General features: G+C 40.6%; 1 pseudogene across 1 annotated transcript in view; it reads right to left on the reverse strand.

Moving 5' to 3' along the window:
- Positions 1 to 2,916: 2,916 nt before the first annotated feature.
- Positions 2,917 to 21,146, reverse strand: part of LOC146643092 (Ig kappa-b4 chain C region pseudogene) — a 137,350-nt pseudogene continuing 119,120 nt past the window's right edge. The window contains exon 2 of the transcript XR_014909418.1: positions 2,917 to 3,442. The product of XR_014909418.1 is annotated as an Ig kappa-b4 chain C region pseudogene (transcript). The remainder of the gene's footprint in view (positions 3,443 to 21,146) is intronic.

The raw sequence follows: 21,146 nt of genomic DNA on the forward strand, positions 1-21,146 counted from the left end.
TTAATCTGATTATCAAACTTCAGATCACAGTCCACTTTGACCCCCAGGTTTGTGACAGTTGGCTTAACATACTGGGCCAAGGAATCTAAATACACATTGGGGGTCTCAGTGGGGCTACCAAAAACCATCACCTCTGTCTTTTTATCATTGAATTTTAAAAAGTTAACAGACATCCAAGCCTTAATGTCATCGAGACACTGAAGTAATGGCTGTGTGAGGTATCTGCCTTTTTTCTTTAGAAAAGTCATCAGCATAAAAGTGGAAAGCAATGTTGTGCTTTCTCAGCACAGAACCGAGGAAGCAGATCAAAAAGGAGTCATGAAACAAAAACATTCAAATAAAAGAAGACAAATTGAAATAAGATGTATTCTGAAGAAAAAACGTAGATTCTTCCTAAATTTATTATGAAATGTCTTTGTTCAGTATTATGATGAATTGGCTGATTCAGTTATAAACAACACCATGAGCTCATGCTGCACCATGAGCCTGATCTAGGTCTTTGATGGAATCGGTCAGATGATTTCCATAGAGAGGCACTTTGCATCAGCAGCACCATGCTCCAGTGCTCTGGGAGAGTTTATAGTCCTGAGAGTTGAACACTGGATGACTGACAGCTGTCCTTCATCACAACAGAAGCCACAGAAATCCTCCTCATCAAAAACATGACTTTGATCTGCGTCCTCATCTGGACTCTCCTCTGCTGCTGCTTCACAGGTAAAGTCCAGAGAATCAAACTCCTCTCCTCTATCAACATCTGTCCCTCTGAAATGAAGCCCACAAAACCATGAAGCTGCTTTATGTTTTTGTCTCTGTGTCCTCAGAGTCCAGAGGACAGATCACAGTGACTCAGCCTGGAGCAGTGAGCTCTGCTGTGGGAGCAACTGTGAGCATCAAGTGTACGACCAGTCACAATGTTTATAGCAACTATTTACACTGGTACCAACAGAAAGATGGAGGAGTTCCTAAACTACTCATTTACCGTGCTAGCACTCGAGTATCAGGGATTCCAGCTCGTTTTACAGGCAGTGGATCAAACTCTGACTTCACTCTGACCATCAGTGGAGTCCAGGCTGAAGATGCAGCAGTTTATTACTGTCAGAGTTGGCACTATCCTAACAGTCTGTGGGTGAGCACACAGTGAAAAACAGTCGTACAAAAACCTCCCTCAGTCAGACTGAACAGAAACTGAAGTGACTGCTGCAGCTGGAAGATACTGCAGAGACTGATACAGTTCACTGAGGACACACACACACACACACACACACACACACACACACACACACACACACACACACACACACACACACACACACACACACACAGTGATAGAGTGAAAATGTTATTGTTGTTATTGGAAGTCTATCTGTATCTCAGTCAATCAAATTTTGACCTTTGACCTCTGCTTCATAGCGGCTCAAATACATGTGAACCAATTCCTGAATATTGCTCATTATGAAAACATTTCTTAAAGAAAGAGAAAAACACAATAAATCACCAAAATCAGTGAGTCACAATTGTCTGCATAACTTATATAAATACTTCAAATAGAAACTTTAAGTCCAATTTTCTCAGGTTTGTAGACTTTTTTCTTTTTTGCTGTTCAATACTAGTCTGATAACTTTGTCTTTGACATTATGTTACAAATACCTATCTATATTACACCTGGCAAAATAGCACAATTAATATACAATGTGAAAACTACCACAGTACATACCAAAGTTCACTATCAGTCCATTTGCTGCACTCTTCATGTAATAATGCAAATATTTATTGTGATGCTTTCAGCAAGAAGGGAGAAACAAGTTAAACGTGACAGACAGTTTATGTTAGGATTACAGTTGATTTTACAGTTGATGATTACAGATGATTACAGTTTATAATATTTACACATCACCTTGTTTTCATTTCAGTTTGACAGAAATATTAATATAAAATTAAAAATTTATGCAAACCTGGTTTAGTAAGTTTCCACTGGGAATATTCATATTACTATATGAATACAACATCTTTGTGATGTTAACATTCACCCTTATGCATATTTAATTTTTACAATCAGTGTAAACGTAATTTCAAATTCCAGTCTGTTTCCTGCACCAGTTATGTTGGTTACAGTGCTCCAGTACAAACAGTAACAAAAGCAGACAACACAAAAAGTAAGAAATAGCACAATATATAGAATCTATACATATATATAAGTCACCTACTATATATATAAGTAAGTCATGATCACTGTTTACTCACTATTGTTTTGAACCAATAGTTCCATTATTTAACTGTAACACTGCAGCATATATTAAGAGGTACTTATTAAAGCACAGAGTAACTAAACATTATGCCGGTAACACAAGTTTGATTGCTTGCAAGCTTCTGCACAGACAGCATGCTAATGCTAAACTAATCAAGAATCCAGGGTGATGTTAAGCTAAGTGAATGGATAGTGGATTTATATTGGCGTGAGGGACTGTAGCCTATAAGTTCTTATTGTTAAATGATAGTTATGAGATGGTGTGTTTCAGGTGATTTTACAGAAAAACACCAAAATAATGTACTGCATTACTTTAAAAAAGTACTTTGCATAATAGAATACTTTAAGATACCTCAACACTGATCATTTGACTCATTCTTATATTGTGCTTTTCTACTCCACCTGAGAACTCAAATTGCTTTATATAACAAGCTACAACATGCTGAAACATTCATTAAACAGCATGCAATGACTTTGCATGAATAACGGCGGTGTCGCTCAATATTCTCAGTAATAAAATCATAATCTCTAAGTTCTTATCAATTCCCCTTCGCACTTACTCTTTAACATAAACTTTGCTTTACTTCATGTATTCAAAGTGACTTAATTCTACCGACTCATATTGACTACAGATAGCACACTGGTTTCCAATAAGAATCCTGGAAATCATTATTTAGAGTTTAATATTGACATCACCACAAAAGTAAGACAAACACTCGATTCTTATTTAATGTAGATTTTTTTTATTCTTTAAAACTTTAAACAAACTTTCAACTTTAAACAAAGCAATGAAAAATGAGAGAAGAAATTGGAAAAAAAAAGCTACAGAATGCAGTGTGAAAGTAAGACCAGCATAAAAGTCACATATAGTTCAGGACTGGGGACACTGGTCTCTCATCAGTGGCTCTGAGACCAGAGTGTGGGAGCCCCTCGTGGCCTCACAGGTCACAGAGCCCACCTTCATCCAGTGGTCTGCAGGGAGCCTCAGGGTGCTGCTCCAGCTGTAGAGGCCGTCGTTCTCCTGCACCACGGGGCTCCTGCTCTCCTCCCAGCTGATGCTGCCACTGCCATCCACCTTCCAGGACAGACTCCAGTCTGAGGGGAAGCCCTTGTTGGCCAGACACATGAGCGTGGCCTCCCCCTGTTTCAGCTCCTCACTGGAGGGACCCAGCACCTTCAGGGCTGGGTGGGTATCACCTAGGAAACACCAATCAGCTTAGAGGACAGGAACCACAATTTGAATTTCTCCGTTAAGAAGTTTCTGTCAGGTGTTTTTTCTGCTCCACCAGTCATTCACTCACACATTGTTTCACTTCCCTTTAAGAAACCTCTCATGCATATCAGCACAGAGAGAATCATCACACAGTTTGAGCTGAAATATGTTCAAACTACACTGGAAATAAAAGAAGCAGATGTGGAAACATTTACAAAACTATTTTAGCTTCAAAGTCATCAGTTATCTATAACACATCACTTGTTGGAGATAAGAAACTTAATAGCACTACTTGAATGATGTGGATTAATTTCTTTTACTGCTTACATGATTTTAATGACATTTGAAATGATATCTGCTACAACAGAAACACCAGACGTGCTGCACACTGTCAAATGCCCATCTTTAACTTCTGGCAATAAAAGAAGCAGATATGGCAACAATTATACAAGATGTTCAGCTTCAAAAACCTCCGTTCTGTATAATACACAAGTTTTCTACTTACCTCATGTGAGTTTCAGTCATTTATTGTAGTGCTTTTATGATTTCTAAGCAAATTCTACATTTTTACTGACTAAGTAAAAGACCAGAAATCTTTATCTTCACTCTGTTTAACTTGAGGACAGTTACATTTAATTCATCTTAGAAACAGTGACTGTGATTTCAAACTAGAAAATAATCACAGGCTGATGACAGTTTACATTATTTACACAATGCATCGTCTTTATGTCAGAAATGTCGACATAAAATCTAATTAAAGCTGATGGAGTCAGCCTCCAGTGTATAATGGTTATAATATTACCTCTACATGAATACTTCATTGTTATAAAGCTAACATTTAAACCTCGATGTAGTTTCTTTAAAAACATTATAATCTTACTTCCAACATCCAGTCTGGTTCCTCCACCAAAAGTCCACCACAGTGATACAAACTCACTGAGCCGCTGCACAAAAACCTCTGACTGTAGAGACACGGCTCTCTGACTCTAACAGACTAAATTAAAACCAAAAGCTCTCAAGAGTTAACCAGACATATATATATCTCAATAATCCTCAAGTCCACTCTGATGTTTTATATTATTTGTTAATATTGATTTTAACATTTATTCTGAAGCTAACTTTGTGTCTTCATGAAAATTGATCTAAAAACTATTTTAATGATTTTTGTTTTCTGGCACACTGAACAGAAAAGTCAAGATAACCACAAGAAAGAAATCTGATAAAATAAAAGAGGTTTAAGTTCGACTTACTTCCAACATCCAGTCTGGTTCCTCCACCAAAAGTCCACCACAGTGATACAAACTCATTGAGGCGCCGTACAAAAACCTCTGACTGTAGAGAGACACGGCTCTCTGACTCTGAAACAAACAAACTCAACAATATGAATTGTTTTCATCATAGCTTTATAACATATTAATAGTATAATTTTAAAATTAAAATAAAGTAAACACAATAAAATAAAGTTCCAAAAATATAATTTGAGAATTTACATTTTATAGTTGTTAAGATACATCACTACAAAAGCTCCCTGTCACAGCTGCGGGTTTTATTGGAAGGACCCAAACGCAGACTCAGATTCAGGGAGTGAGTTTTATTTAATGTAAGTGAAGCACATAACAGGAACGGGTATGGCGTGAACAAAACTTGGGGAAAACTACAAACCAAACCTGAAATGTGAGGAGACTGAGACAACACAGGGGATGGCCAGCAGGAAACGAGATGCGGATGAAACACCAGTGAGACGCAGATGCTCCAACAAAGAGCAAAGAGGCAAACACACACTAATATACACACACAAGGAAACAAGGAAATGGCAGACAGGAGGAAGAGTTGATTCTAATTAGACGAGACTGGGAGGATGTAACCTGAAAACATTACCATAGAACCAAAAATACTAAGCAAAACACAATCGAGGAACAGAGAACATTAAACTCTGAACAATCACAAATAACCCAAAATAAACAAAACCACAGAATATTAATTAACCTAAAACATAAACATGGAGTCCACAGACTCCGGACCACGACACTTCCACCTTCTTTCTCAAAACTCTAAACATTAAATTGAATTTTCAATCTACATTCACAAAACCTCAAACTGCACAAATACATCAAAACAGTTTTACGTGTTCTCACAAACACTCAGTGTCTTTGAAGTAACACCCTTATGACTGACATTAAAGTACAGCAGTATAGGCCTATTTACAGTGGCTTGCAAAAGTATTCGAACTTTTCCACATTTTGTCACATTACAGCCACAAACATGAATCAATTTTATTGGAATTCCAGGTGAAAGACCAACACAAAGTGGTGCACACGTGAGAAGTGGAACGAAAATCAGACATGATTCCAAACATTTTTTACGAATAAATAACTGCAAAGTGGGGTGTGCGTAATTATTCAGCCCCCTGAGTCAATACTTTGTAGAACCACCTTTTGCTGCAGTTGCAGCTGCCAGTCTTTTAGGGTTTGTCTCTACCAGCTTTGCACATCTACAGACTGAAATCTTTGCCCATTCCTCTTTGCAAAACAGCTCCAGCTCAGTCAGATCAGATGGACAGCGTTTGTGAACAGCAGTTTTCAGATCTTGCCACAGATTCTCGATTGGATTTAGATCTGGACTTTGACTGGGCCAGTCTAACAAATGTATATGTTTTGTTTTAAACCATCCCATTGTTTCCTGGCTTTATGTTTCGGGTCGTTGTCCTGCTGGAAGGTGAACCTCCGCCCCAGTCTCAAGTCTTTTGCAGACTCCAAGAGGTTTTCTTCCAAGACTGCCCTGTATTTGGCTCCATCCATCTTCCCATCAACTCTGACCAGCTTCCCTGTCCCTGCTGAAGAGAAGCCCCCCCCAGAGCATGATGCTGCCTCCACCATATCTGACAGTGGGGATGGTGTGTTCAGAGTGATGTGCAGTGTTAGTTTTCCACACATAGCGTTTTGCATTGAGGACAAAAAGTTCCATTTTGGTCTCATCTGACCAGAGCAGCTTCTTCCACATGTTTGCTGTGTCCCCACATGGCTTGTGGCAAACTGCAAACGGGACTTCTTATGGTTTTCTGTTAACAATGGCTTTCTTCTTGCCACTCTTCCATAAAGGCCAACTTTGTGCAGTGCACCACTAATAGTTGTCCTATGGACAGATTCCCCCACCTGAGCTGTAGATCTCTGCAGCTCGTCCAGAGTCACCATGGGCCTCTTGGCTGCATTTCTGATCAGCGCTCTCCTTGTTCGGCCTGTGAGTTTAGGTGGACGGCCTTGGTAGGTTTACAGTTGTGCCATACTCCTTCCATTTCTGAATGATGGCTTGAACAGTGCTCCGTGGGATATTCAAGGCTTGGGAAATCTTTTTGTATCCTAAGCCTGCTTTAAATGTCTCAGTAACTTTATCCCTGACCTGTCTGGTGTGTTCTTTGGACTTCATGGTGTTGTTGCTCCCAATATTCTATTAGACAACCTCTGAGGCCATCACAGAGCAGCTGTATTTGTACTGACATTAGATTACACACAGGTGCACTCTATTTAGTCATTAGCACTCATCAGGCAACGTCTATGTGCAACTGACTGCACTCAGACCAAAGGGGGCTGAATAATTACGCACACCCCACTTTGCAGTTATTTATTTGTAAAAAATGTTTGGATTCATGTATGATTTTCGTTCCACTTCTCACGTGTGCACCACTTTGTGTTGGTCTTTCACCTGGAAGTCCAATAAAATTGATTCATGTTTGTGGCTGTAATGTGACAAAATGTGGAAAAGCCACTGTAGCACCACACAGTTTACACGAGACAATTTTATTTCTTATATGAATGTTATTTATTTTAGCTGTCACAAACAGGATGTGACAAATGATGATAATAACAAGTGTACTGCATTAAAACATTCACAGCAGGTGGGATATCCAATCTTTAAGTGATGACGTATGAACCCTGCTTCTGGATCCAAACTATTCTGCATTTTTTTGAGGCTGTTGTGTTTTTAACATGTCTGTTGTCTAAAACCTAAAAGAGGAATTATGGATTTGATCAATCTGGTCTCTGAATGCAATTGACACCCTTTTCTCAATGAGAAGTCTGGGCTCGGGTGAGCCTGAGTGCTGAAGATATCTACCTATTCGGAACCATGATAACAGGGTCCTTGCTGATCGGAGCTGGCTTGGCCCTGACTTATCGAAGAATTAAGAAAGCGGAACCGGCTGTTCAAACCCCCTCAAGCCTGGAGCTGAACAACAACACCCTGATAACGACTGTGTTTAGACCAGCGGTCCCCAACCTTTTTTGCGCCATGGACCGGTTTATGCCCGACATTATTTTCACGGACCGGCCTTTAAGGTGTCGCGGATAAATACAACAAAATAAAACTAGTACCGGTACCGAAAAAAAGAAGATTTATTCATAACACACCCAGGAAAACCGAGTTAACGATAAAAACGATAACAAAATAACGCTGAAAACCGATAAAAACCCTGAAAACCATATATTTCACACCTGAGCCTCAACTCTCGCGGTCCGGTACCAAATGACTCACGGACCGGTACCGGTCCGAGGCCCAGGGGTTGGGGACCGCTGGTTTAGACTGTTCTTCCCATTCCATGCAAGATCACCTGGGTTGGCTGGAAGACTGTTTACTTAGCCTGGCAGGGCGAAGGACACTGTCTCAGCTGAACTCTGGACACGCACACACATACAGACACAGACATATATACACATGCAGATGTGCACTCATCCCCCCTCCAAACGCCTTCGACGCTGATTCCCTTCCGATGCTGACGGTGGATCAAGGAGACCAGCGCAAAGGCTGCAGGCCCGGATGTACTGTCTACACTGGCTGTCTCTCCCCCTTTACCCTCCCCTGTTGCTTGTCATGTGTTTCTTTGGTGTATTAAGAGTTTTTTCATGTGCAGAGGTGTTTTTTTCTGTTCTCAAACTGATCTCCCTGTTGGAGCTCAGTCTGGGGGGAGTTATTTTTTTCTCCTTATCTTTTCTCATGTGGTGCATTTTCCATGTTATACCTCTCTGACCTGTCTTCCCCATGTGATGTTTTTGGGTAATGTATGTATGGTCAGCAGAGGTGTGGACTCGAGTCACATGACTTGGACTCGAGTCAGACTCGAGTCATTAATTTTATGACTTTAGACTTGACTTGAAAAAATGTTGTAAGACTTGTGACTTGACTTGGACTTTTACACCAATGACCTGGGACTTGAATTGGACTTGAACCGGTTTACTTGAAAAGACTTGATATTTTACCCCAAATATAAAATTTAACATGCATATTATATAGAGATTGAAAATGTGACGTCATTCACGGGTAGAACCGCAAAGGATTCTGGGAGCTCGTGGCAAGCGGTACTAGCGCACGCAGGCTTTCAATTAAAATCAGTTACACAGCGATAAAAAGAAACACAAAAATGTCAAGAAGCCGTTGTATTATTAACTGCAATAGCCGGTCGCATGACAGCCACGGGAAGCCGACGGGTAAAGAGATCGGTTGTTATCGGATTACGTCGTTGAAGAGAAATTGTTCGAGCCATGTTTCCGAAGTAACAAAGACGCGACGGATGGCCTGGATTGCAGCCATTCAAAGACCAAATATAACGTCCCAGAACACTCCAGCTCACAGGTTAGTCTGCTCCAAGCATTTACACGAAGGTCAGTCTGCTGTTGTAGTTAATGCGTCATTTTTCTTAACATAATTGGTGATATAGGTTACAAGCAAGTCTGGCGCTGAACAGAAATTGTCGCTTCTTTGTTTATTATGCATAAATAGTGAATTGTCCTGACACAATATTGCGTTTCGCTTCTGTTATTATGGTACATTGACAAAAACATATACTTTTAGTCACAGGATAAAACAGTTGTTTTGTATCACTAATTGTCCAGTACGATTAAAGCATCCAATATTATTGTCACTGCTACATTTCTGTGATGCTACCAGAAATTATTTCCACTGCTAATTAATTACCGTTGAGCTCAAAGGTCCTATTAATAAACGGTTAACGAATGTGTATTTATGACGACAATTTGTGAGACTGGTAAACTTATGATACGTACGATGGTCTTTACTTTCTACACTGTGCATTTCAAGGTCCTGCACCCATCCGTCGGTAAACTGTACCTGGGCTTGTTGCAGTGACCTGAAGTTACTAAACTTCATGAGTGCGTGCACTCACTCCAAGAACCGTATGATTATTAATATGCATATAAATATGCTAAGATGAGATAGCTGACTTCATCTAACTAGCAAATGTTTTCCAGGCTACGTTGGTGATGCAGTTTTTTTTTTAAAATGATATTTAAAAAAAATAATCATTTATTTATGTATGATATTTTTGTCATGCGATTTTAAAGCCGGTCCTACAACCGCATCCAAGAATAACATGCAGCTTATCTCAGAACTGTCGGTGAAAATTATTCTTGGAGCTAGGTTTAATTGAGCTGCATTTTATAGAGGTGCAATTTCACAATTTGTGTATATTTTCTAAGTTCACTATTTTGTCATGTGTTGAGAAAAACACAGATTTAAAAATTACATGGTCTAATATTTACATTTAGCATAACTGCAACATTATTTTTTTCGTTTTTTTTTAAAAGACTCGAAAGGACTTGAAATTCAAAATTTCAGACTTGTGACTTTACTTGGACTTTTACACCAGTGACTTGAGACTCGACTCTGACTTGCCTGACATTACTTGAGACTTACTTGAGACTTGCAAAACAATGACTTGGTCCCACCTCTGATGGTCAGAGGGTAAGATGGCGCTGCCATTGCGTGCAATAGGTCGGCAGCCTTAACATGAAATTTCTCCTTGTGGGACTAATAAAGGTATCTTATCTTATCTTACGTTTTAACTGTCATGGTCCGGGTGAGTGCGGGGTTTTTCCACTCTGCTGGGCTCCACCTTCCGGCGGAGACTCCCATCAGCCTTCAAACCTGACTGCAATCAAGTCACCAGCATTTAAGACCAGCACTCACAACAGACCTCTGCCAGATCTTCAGCTAACCCACGTTAGTGCTAGGCCGCCAAGCTCTTGAGACTTTCCCTAACATCTGCATTTCTACTCAGTGTTTTCTCCCTGTCTTAGTACCTGCCTGGCTGTCACGCTTTACAAACAGGAGAGATGCATCTCTGTCTGGACACTGGGTTTCTGCTATCAGGTTGCACTCCCTTCATCGTGGCCCTTCATCAGCCTCCCTGCCAGGGCCGTTGCTCCAAGTATATTCCAGACTCTCTCCCCACCACTCCTCACCCGGACCCCCTGGACACCCTCCTTGCGCAACGCCTGCCCCTGCAATGCATAAGCCATAACCATCATAGTTTAATCAAATGGCTGTGATTCACTATACTGCCACTGACTGGCTGTCTCTTCTCATTATAGTGACTCTGTGTAACTCCACCCAGGCCGCCGCCCCTTTTCCCCTCCCCAGGATCTGTACTTAAACTCTTGCATCTAGTCATAGCACACTGTCTGAGTTTCACGTTTCATAGTTCACAGTTCGTAGCCTTTATAGTTCCTGCATTGTAATTAAACTAGGCACTGTAAATAAAGCACTGTATTCACGTCAGTTTTGCCTACTGTTTTGTGATGACCCTCCTCCGAGATCCCCTCCTATCAAAGGGAAATACACCGCTCTGAAGGCGCTGCTGCTGCAGCACTACTCCCCCTCCGATGAAGAGCGGGCTGAGAAACTCCTCTCTCTCTCTGGCCTGGGTGATGGTACCGCTCTTGAGCTCATGGAGAGCACGCTGTCCTTGCTAGGATTGGATGACGGCAGATTCCTCTTCACTCACGTCTTCCTTGAGCTGGCCTTGACAACTCCCCGCTGCTGGGTGCAAAGGATTACCAGTCACTTGCAGACAGAAGTGGATCACATTCTCCTGGCTACCAGGAGCTTTGGCATCCAGACGATAATTCCGACTCTCCTGCACCCCCACCGATTCTCCTGTGGGCCTCCAACTCGTCGATAGTGGCTGGGATTGCGGTGTCATGGAAAAAGGTTGTGTTTTTACCATCAGCGTGACAGCGCTGTGCCGCCTTTGCAGTTTTATGGCCCAGGGAAATGAGCCCGCCTGTGCTCTGTAGCGGCCATGACCGCTGGCGATAAGGAAAGGCTGCACTTCATAGAGGACTCATGCTCGGGGAGACGTTTTCTGGTTGACTCCGGCTCCCAGAAGAGCCTCGGGAACGCTCGTGTCGTCTTTGCATACCTCCACAATGGTATATTATTTAATCTTAATAAAAATATGGAGATTTCCCGCGTACCACCATAGAGAGCCCAAGCCCAAGTACCACTGCTGAGCATTACACACTACATCACAAAACAGATAATAACATGTTCAGGACATGAAAGTCGAGTCTTTCCAGTCTCACAGGTTGTCCTGTTATTCTACAAAACATTTTAACAAGTGATATCTGCGCTGTGGTCATGTTTAACTTTTCCACCCTGTGGTCAGCATCATGCATCAATGTGAATCACTGCAAGGTTTTTTGTACTGAGTGAGTTTTTCAAAACTCTAAAATAACTTTTACAAATTGTTCCTTTTCTTTGATTTTTTTGAAATGTCTTTCACTTTTGAGGCCATGTTTGCATGCACAGGTGTAGTCTGAAAAACATTGACTTTTCTATTTATTCTGGCCTATTTTTTACATGTGAACAGCACTTTAATTTGTTGACAGGTCATTTTCTAACTTCTTTCAGGGTGAAGATTCTCAGAAACTCTGTTCATGTGTTTGTGAGTAGATAAGTACAGTATTTCTTTTCTTTTTTTTATGTGAACAAACTCAGATTGTGTCTTACAAGGACAAATGTGTGTGCTTTTATCTTCAGACAACACTGTCTATAGTTAGCATGTTTTTTTTTGGAATTTTTGGCATTTTTCCCATCATTGGATAGTAAAACAGTGAAGACAGACAGGAAAGTGGGAAACCACACAGTAAAGGGCCACAGGTTAGACTCAGATCCAGGCTGCTGCCCCCTCCCATGTGGCATGTGGTCACCTGCTCACCCACTGCGCTAAACTGGCACCCTGCACAGTCCTGATTGGCCAACACTTGGATTGGGGTGAGGAAATCTCCTTTCCAAGAAAATCGTTGATAGGTTTGTAGCTTGAACCTATTCGCTGGAACGTTGAGGACAATATAATTACACAGCAAGCAAGACACAAGTAGGCAAAGTTCTTCATGTTTCTCGTGCACGGGAGAGAACCGGACAAACGCCGTTCCTTCGCTTGACCCCAGTTGCCCTCGTCCGTTCTCCCGTAACACTGCTCTTTTATTGAGGTTACATGAATATGCATAGGTTCATTAACATATGACGTCTACATAAACACAAAGAGTACCTTGCCTTTGTGTGTGTGTGTGTGTGTGTGTGTGTGTGTGTGTGTGTGTGTGTGTGTGTGTGTGTGTGGTTTGTGTGAGGTCAAGATGTGACCCTGTGAAGACTCCCCAAAGCTGGTGCCAGGAGTCTAGCGGTCCATCTGAACAAAAGGCTGTTATACTTAAACAGATATACGTGTGTTTGCTAAACCATATATCAGCAAGAGAAGATACGACCTCTCCTAGGAGGTGTGTGATCTATGCCAGAACACTCTGTAGAGGAGTGAACGCACCCCCCTCTTCATGCTACACAGAGTTGTTACAGACCTCCTAGGATGAGACATTCTTTCAATCTACAAATGATTATATACTTCTAAGCATATATGAGTAAATATTTCTAAGCATAAATGACAATGAACAATACAAAACCTAACAATCGTTCTTTTGAAACAAATTACAGTGGACATTGTGAAAAACTGATTAACTGATAAACAGCATCAACTATTTGAGATAAGTAGCTGTTGTATTCAGTCAGATCATTTCCATAGAGAGGCACTTTGCATCAGCAGCACCATGCTCCAGTGCTCTGGGAGAGTTTATAGTCCTGAGAGTTGAACACTGGATGACTGACAGCTGTCCTTCATCACAACAGAAGCCACAGAAATCCTCCTCATCAAAAACATGACTTTGATCTGCGTCCTCATCTGGACTCTCCTCTGCTGCTGCTTCACAGGTAAAGTCCAGAGAATCAAACTGCTCTCCTCTATCAACATCTGTCCCTCTGAAATGAAGCCCACAAAACCATGAAGCTGCTTTATGTTTTTGTCTCTGTGTCCTCAGAGTCCAGAGGACAGATCACAGTGACTCAGCCTGGAGCAGTGAGCTCTGCTGTGGGAGCAACTGTGAGCATCAAGTGTAGGACCAGTCAGAATGTTCATGGCTCCAACTATTTATCCTGGTACCAACAGAAAGATGGAGGAGTTCCTAAACGTCTCATTTATATTGCTAGCAATCGACAATCAGGGATTCCAGCTCGTTTTACAGGCAGTGGATCAAACTCTGACTTCACTCTGACCATCAGTGGAGTCCAGGCTGAAGATGCAGCAGTTTATTACTGTCAGAGTTTTCACTGGCTGAACAGTCAAGCTGTGTTCACACAGTGAAAAACAGTCGTACAAAAACCTCCCTCAGTCAGACTGAACAGAAACTGAAGTGACTGCTGCAGCTGGAAGATACTGCAGAGACTGATACAGTTCACTGAGGACACACACACAAAATAAATAAAGCCCTTCAACACAAATATGTGTCCCACTGCTATCTCATGCATGTTGTTTTCAACTTGCAAATATATAATTAACTAAAGAACAAACGTGGGCCAGTAACAGATACCAAGATGAATCTTAGTCATGACCTTTGATAACCGCAGTGGAACAAAGCCATAACATCTAATCAAGTGTCAGGGCTGTCGCCAGAGCGTGGAGTGAACCCAAAACAGACTCCGAGCTGTGGTGTGGACAATGACTTTATTTACAATGAGGTAGAAACACAACAGTAGTGAATAAAATGTGATCCGGGGCAAAAGAAGTGTAACATAAACTATTACCCACACAGTAAAATTGTTATGGCCCTGATCTGGCCCACACAAGGTGCTTACACATGGCCCACATACTGCAAAGAATGACGGCCCTTTGGTGGCCCAGATCAGGTTTGCCAGAGGTGGCCCACACATGGGCCAGCACAAGGCCAGCTGCAGATACAATGGTGGTCCTGTGCTGGCCCAGAAGAGTTTCAGCTCTGGCCCCAGATGTCAGCCTAATGTTTACCTTAATCAACCCATGTAATAACAACATGTGGCAGAACATAATAGTGCAAAAATAACATGATGAAACTCTGTTCAGTCTGTGGATTTTACCTCCAACAGCAGCTTTTATCCAGGTACATGTTCTTGAACTTAAAGTGTCCGTGATGATAACAGAGATTCTATCATGATGGGTTTTATTACTTAATTTTATTCATTTGAATAAAGCTGGAATTCAGTTGTGTAATTGTTTGTAATTCGTGATTAAAAAAACATCAACAGTAGTGAACAACGATGCTTGATCTGCCCCACTGTTACATGTCACATGGTTGTGATCATAGCTACAGAAAGAGGTGTTATAGGTATTGCTGTCAGAGATAACAGCCTCGTTTAAAAGATACTGATTGTGTCTGTTTGTGTTTTATAAGAAGTCCTTTGAAGCAAAGAGCAGTGACTGTACCTCCACATGTCTGAGCTCCTCACTCTCTGAGACTAAGCTCAGCTACTCTACAGGATGAACCTGTGACCTCGTTAATTCATATTTTTAATTAATCGAGATATATTCTTACTAAATATTATGATAAACATGTGAATCCATCAATGAACCATAAAACAAAACATTTAAATAATAGAAAAATTTTGGAATAAGAATATTCTGAAGAACAAACTGATATATCTGCTCAATACTACGATGGATTGAATCATTCCTGATAAACAGCATCGTCAGACTGATCCAAGTTTGACACCTTCAATCAGTAGCTCTTCTGTGTTGTTTTAAGTGCAGTACTGTACAAATGGCTGGTGAAATTCTCCAAAAGCTTTGCTGTTTTCAACATAATGTGTAATAACAGCCTCATTATAATATATCCATACTTTATATATTGTCATACCAACAGTTACCTGGGTTGACCAAAGAACACATGTTGTAAATTTAAGCATTTGCTTCAAACGTCATTAATTCATCATCTCATAGCATATGGCTATTTCTCCCTCTGTGGATCAATCTTCTGACAGACGTTTTCCTAGAAATAACTCCATTACATAAGCAGTCTGGTTTGTTGTACTTCTTTAAGTAATAAAGCTTTTTATGAATCTCAATAAAAATAAAAATATTTTCATTTATTCAATGCTTTCATTCAATGAAGGCAGATGTTTTTGTGTTATTTATTTTAAAGAACTCAACTATTCTTCATCCCAGATAATCTATAAATTCTTCCTCTTTTACCAACTCTGCGTCATTATAAATTAAACAACATAATATATGTTTTCAATCAAAATAGCTTTCATTGGTCTGTGACCAAGTGTTCTGTGTTTAATTTATATTTCTTGATTATTGTTATTCATGGTTTTAGTTCTCTTGATGATAATTTGTTTTTCTTTTCAGAAGAGTGACCTTGTGTTAAGATGGACACTACGGATAATATTCATTACAGTTGATCATTTACTATTGACATTAATAAATGAATAAGCCGTTCTGTTAAACACTGAATGACTGATCATTCAGTTATGAGTCACCGATATAATTTCCTAAATTAGCTGTTGGGACAACAAATTTATATATAAAAAAAAGCATCAAATGAAAGTTATAAAAATATTGATGATGTCACACTTTCTATTTCAATCTGTGATCTTATCTGACAGGATTCTGGAGAGGCTGGAGCTTTACCCAGCTGCCCCAGGGTAAGGGGCAGGTTACACATTAACTGTAACTGTAATCCATAAACTGCAAATTAAATTTTGATTAATTTTTAATATCAATTAATAGGAAACTAAGCAAAAACAGAAAAGACATCATTAATTCAGACAGAAAAAGCACGAAGGATTTCATTGTGTCAGTCAGATGATTTCCATAGAGAGGCACTTTGCATCAGCAGCACCATGCTCCAGTGCTCTGGGAGAGTTTATAGTCCTGAGAGTTGAACACTGGATGACTGACAGCTGTCCTTCATCACAACAGAAGCCACAGAAATCCTCCTCATCAAAAACATGACTTTGATCTGTGTCCTCATCTGGACTCTCCTCTGCTGCTGCTTCACAGGTAAAGTCCAGAGAATCAAACTCCTCTCCTCTATCAACATCTGTCCCTCTGAAATGAAGCCCACAAAACCATGAAGCTGCTTTATGTTTTTGTCTCTGTGTCCTCAGAGTCCAGAGGACAGATCACAGTGACTCAGCCTGGAGCAGTGAGCTCTGCTGTGGGAGCAACTGTGAGCATCAAGTGCACGACCAGTCAGGATGTTTATAACAACGACTTTTTATCCTGGTACCAACAGAAAGATGGAGGAGTTCCTAAACTGCTCATTTATCGTGCTAGCACTCGATATTCAGGGATTCCAGCTCGTTTTACAGGCAGTGGATCAAACTCTGACTTCACTCTGACCATCAGTGGAGTCCAGGCTGAAGATGCAGCAGTTTATTACTGTCAGAGTCAGCACTATCCTAACAGTCAGTGGGTGTTCACACAGTGAAAAACAGTCGTACAAAAACCTCCCTCAGTCAGACTGAACAGAAACTGAAGTGACTGCTGCAGCTGGAAGATACTGCAGAGACTGATACAGTTCACTGAAGATAAAGGCAGAGGTGGAAGAAGAACAGCACATAAGCAGCAGTATCTACAGAACAGTGTGGAATATTCCAAGGGACACAGGATAGATGTATCTTCTTCCATGAAATAATCTTCTTTTGTCATTTCTTAGTATTTGAACAAAAAGATAACAAAATGAACAAAGAACAAGACTGGATGTGCCTATAACTGAAGAAGAGCTCAGAGCTGCCATCTCATCAATGAAAAATGGGAAATCGCCAGGCTTGGATGGCTTCCCGATTGAGTACTATAAGAAATATATTGATATTTTAGCTCCAGTCTTGCATAAAGTTGACCTTGAGGCACTAAAAATAAGCTCCTTACCGAGTACATTTAATGATGCACTAATCTCCCTTATTCCTAAAAAGGATAGGGATATATCAGAGCAAGGGCGGAGTTTTGGTTTTGGCATTGGTGGGGACGAATAATTCAACCACCGAACTCTGCCCCGTTTCTTTTTTTCTCCTTTTTGTCTTTGCTTCTTCATAAAAAAAGGAGAAATATACTTGCCTACATATCCTATTCTGCATGCTTTTAAACCATTTAAAACTACAATTCATAGTTTTATATGTGAATTATATAATGTTAAATTACTATTAAACAAATGACTAAGTATTTTAGACTTTAGTTATTTCAGCCATATAACGTCTCTTATACATTAGCACTGTATAGGAATTTCTTTTACTTATGTATTAATCACATTATTTTATTGTATGATGCCTTGGCGCCACTAGATTTTAACAAGTCTCACACTCATACAGTAAGACAAATGGTGGGGGTCTAGTAAGGAAGTTAGGGGAAGCAGACACTCCACAGGAAGAATCTTTTGTCTCTTTGGGAGGCAGCAAGGGAGTGTGAACCTTAAGGTGCGAAACAGCTGTGTAGTGCCTTTTGTTCCTGGAGAAGGTATTTAACTGAGAGCCATGCTGGGCTCAGGGAGACTCTGCTGACCGTCTGCCCCGCGGTCATGCAGGGACTTCATCAAACTTGGTTGTCTGTTCTTTGTGTGTTTGGATTATAGAATGTTAGCTACCGCTCACCGCTCGTCTGCAGGCTTTATTTAATGGGAAACTTCCACAACAGCACTAAGGGAACACTGAATGACCTGCTGGTTTTTGTCCATAAAACTACTCATCTAAGATTATCACAAAGTAAAAGATCTCTCAGCAAAATAACGCAACGTTTTAGGCACTATTGCCCCGATCAAATCAGTGAGCTGGGATTTTCTAAACATGAACTACTGTTACAGCAACAGACATGGACTACTGGTTCCCCACACAACAACTCAATGTCCACTATGTGAAGGAGCCAAACACATGCCTTCTCCTCTCGTTAAAGTTAAATGTCACCACTATTATTGTCTGTCTGGAAACAGGCCGGGGGTGTCCAAATTCAAAGACTGCGTCCACCTGAGGACCCGGTGTTGTGTCTAGAAGTAACTGTCTGCCAAAAACTGACTTCTGGTATTTGCCAAAAACTGATTGCTTGTATTTAAACTGCTATAAATAACTTGTTGGTCTATAATATGTGAAACATAAGTCAAATGTATCCCTCATGAATGATATCAAGTCATCTTTAGCAACAAACAACATTCCTGTAACAAGGTAGAAGCTGCATTCAGTTTTTGGCAGTGACTTTTATGTATCCTTTATTTATGCAGTTCAAAAAATTCTTGTTGACTTTAAAAATGTCTCTTTTAAGAGTAATCTGGCCAAGATGCTGAAATTGCAGTAAATGCAAAAATAGTTCTGTAAACATAATTTAAGTGGACAAAAGGAAGCTGATTCATTATAATGTAAGTAAAATAACACAGTTACAAAGATACTTGAGAAACAGGTATTTTTTTCATTTTATATATAACCCCTTTGTAATACCTGTTCATCAAAGTCTATTTAGCAACATACGTAACAACATTACATTCTTTCTATCGGGTTTGTTTTTCTTTACTCGAAGAGATCAAATTATTGGTGGGGACAATTCAATAATCGCTGGATATTGGTGGGGACATGTCCCTTCCGTCCATGCCAAATCTACGCCCTTGTATCAGACCCAGCAAATTACCAGCCAGTAAGCCTTTTAGGAGTTGATTGCAAAATTTTGACAAAGGTTTTGGCCTTCCACTTAGATCAAATATTACCAGATATCATCAATGGTGATCAGGTTGGTTTTATTAAGAATAGGTCTTCAGGTGATAACATTAGAAGACTTCTATTATTATTTCAAGCTAGCCCCGGTTGCGGCCTTCTCGCTTGATGTCGAGAAGGCTTTTGACCGGGTAGAACGGGGCTTCCTTATGACAACCCTTGCAAGGTTTAGGTTTGGGCCTGGATTTTGTAACTGGGTCAAAACTGTATATTCAAGTCCAAGGGCAGCAGTTTTGACAAATGGATTGGTGTCAGAGTTTTTCCATCTCACTCGCAGGACCCAGCAGGGGTGTTCTTTGTCCCCGCTGCTCTTCATGATATTTCTGGAACCACTGGCCTTAGCTATTCGAGCTAACAGGGGTATCAGAGGTATTCACGCAGGGGGTATGGAGCACAAGTTATTTCTATATGCTGACGACATCTTAGCAGTATTAACGGATCCCATCCAGTCTCTACCAGCGCTACTCGCATGCGTTGAGTCATTTTCAAGGTTGTCAGGTTACAAGATAAATTGGTACAAATTGGAAGGCACGCCACTATCAGCATCATGTCACTCTAGATCCATTACTGCATTCAATTTTAAGCATGTACCTTCAGGTATGAATTATTTATGAATATTATTAAACCCCAAATTAGAGGATATTATGCTTATGTGTTTATGTCTAACAATCTAAAAACAGAGATATGTGAAAACTTGAGGACTATATGGCAGAGATATATATATATATATTTTTTTGCGCCTGTCCCGTTTGATTCTTTTGCCATCAGAATTATTGTCTAAAGGCAAAGAAAGATGCCCAATGGATTCACTTTACCAAATGGACCATCCCAGCCTTACAGTATTGGTCCATTTGATTGACCTTTGTTTTTATTATTTATTTTATTTTATTTTCACTTGCTGCACACGGGACAGACATGACTGGGGGAAAGAAAAGGGAGAAAGAGAGAGGTAGGGAAAGAAAAACAGCGGGGAAGAGGAACGGTGATAAAGGGCAAAAAACAAAAACCAACAAAACAGACAAAATACATCTATCAATCACCTGGATCACCTGTTGAGAGAGAAAAAAGAGAAAACAAGCACAAAAAGAGAGAGCTATATAATAAACAACATCATCGCGATGATCTATGGGAATATAACAGTAAGTACTAAATATTAAACATTATTGTGCAGCACGTAAGATCGACAGCGCACAGTGTGCTTTGAGGTAGGAGCCAAAAAGGGTGTAGTTTGTGTGTGTGAGCACCTGTGAGCGTGAGCGCGGCAGAGATATTTCAGTCGTGTAATTTGTAAAGAAGATTGGTGTAGAATTTTGTCATTCTCTGATAAATATATAAGAGAGGCCAGGGGTAAATTTACTCAGTACAAATTAATAGATGCATGGTACTTCACTCCTTCTAAACTTTATAGAATGGGAATTAGTCCCAATAATATATGCTGGAAATGTAGCTCAGATCCAGGGACATTTATGCATGTTATTTGGGAATGTGGGAAAGTTGAGAGTGGAGTATCGGAGCCCCTCGTGGCCTCACAGGTCACAGAGCCCACCTTCTCCCACTGGTCTGCAGGCAGCATCAGGGTGCTGCTCCAGCTGTAGAGCCTGTCTGTCTGCAGCGCCCCGGGGCTCCTGCTCACTTCCCAACCAATGCCGCTGCATCTGCGGCCGTCAACGATCCAGGACAGACTCCAGCCTGAGGAGAAGCCCTTGTTGGCCAGACATGTGAGTGTGGCATTCCCCTGCTCCAGCTCCTTACTCGAGCACTGTCAGGGTGGGACAGACATCACCTAGGAGACACCAATCAGCTTAGAGAACGGGTAACAGGTAGTTTCTGTCAGATGTTTTTCTG

The sequence above is a fragment of the Rhamphochromis longiceps genome, linkage group LG22, assembly GCF_057381845.1.
Source record: "Rhamphochromis longiceps isolate RC_006_pf linkage group LG22, R_longiceps_female_GT1.1, whole genome shotgun sequence".
NCBI classification, from domain to species: Eukaryota; Metazoa; Chordata; class Actinopteri; order Cichliformes; family Cichlidae; genus Rhamphochromis; species Rhamphochromis longiceps.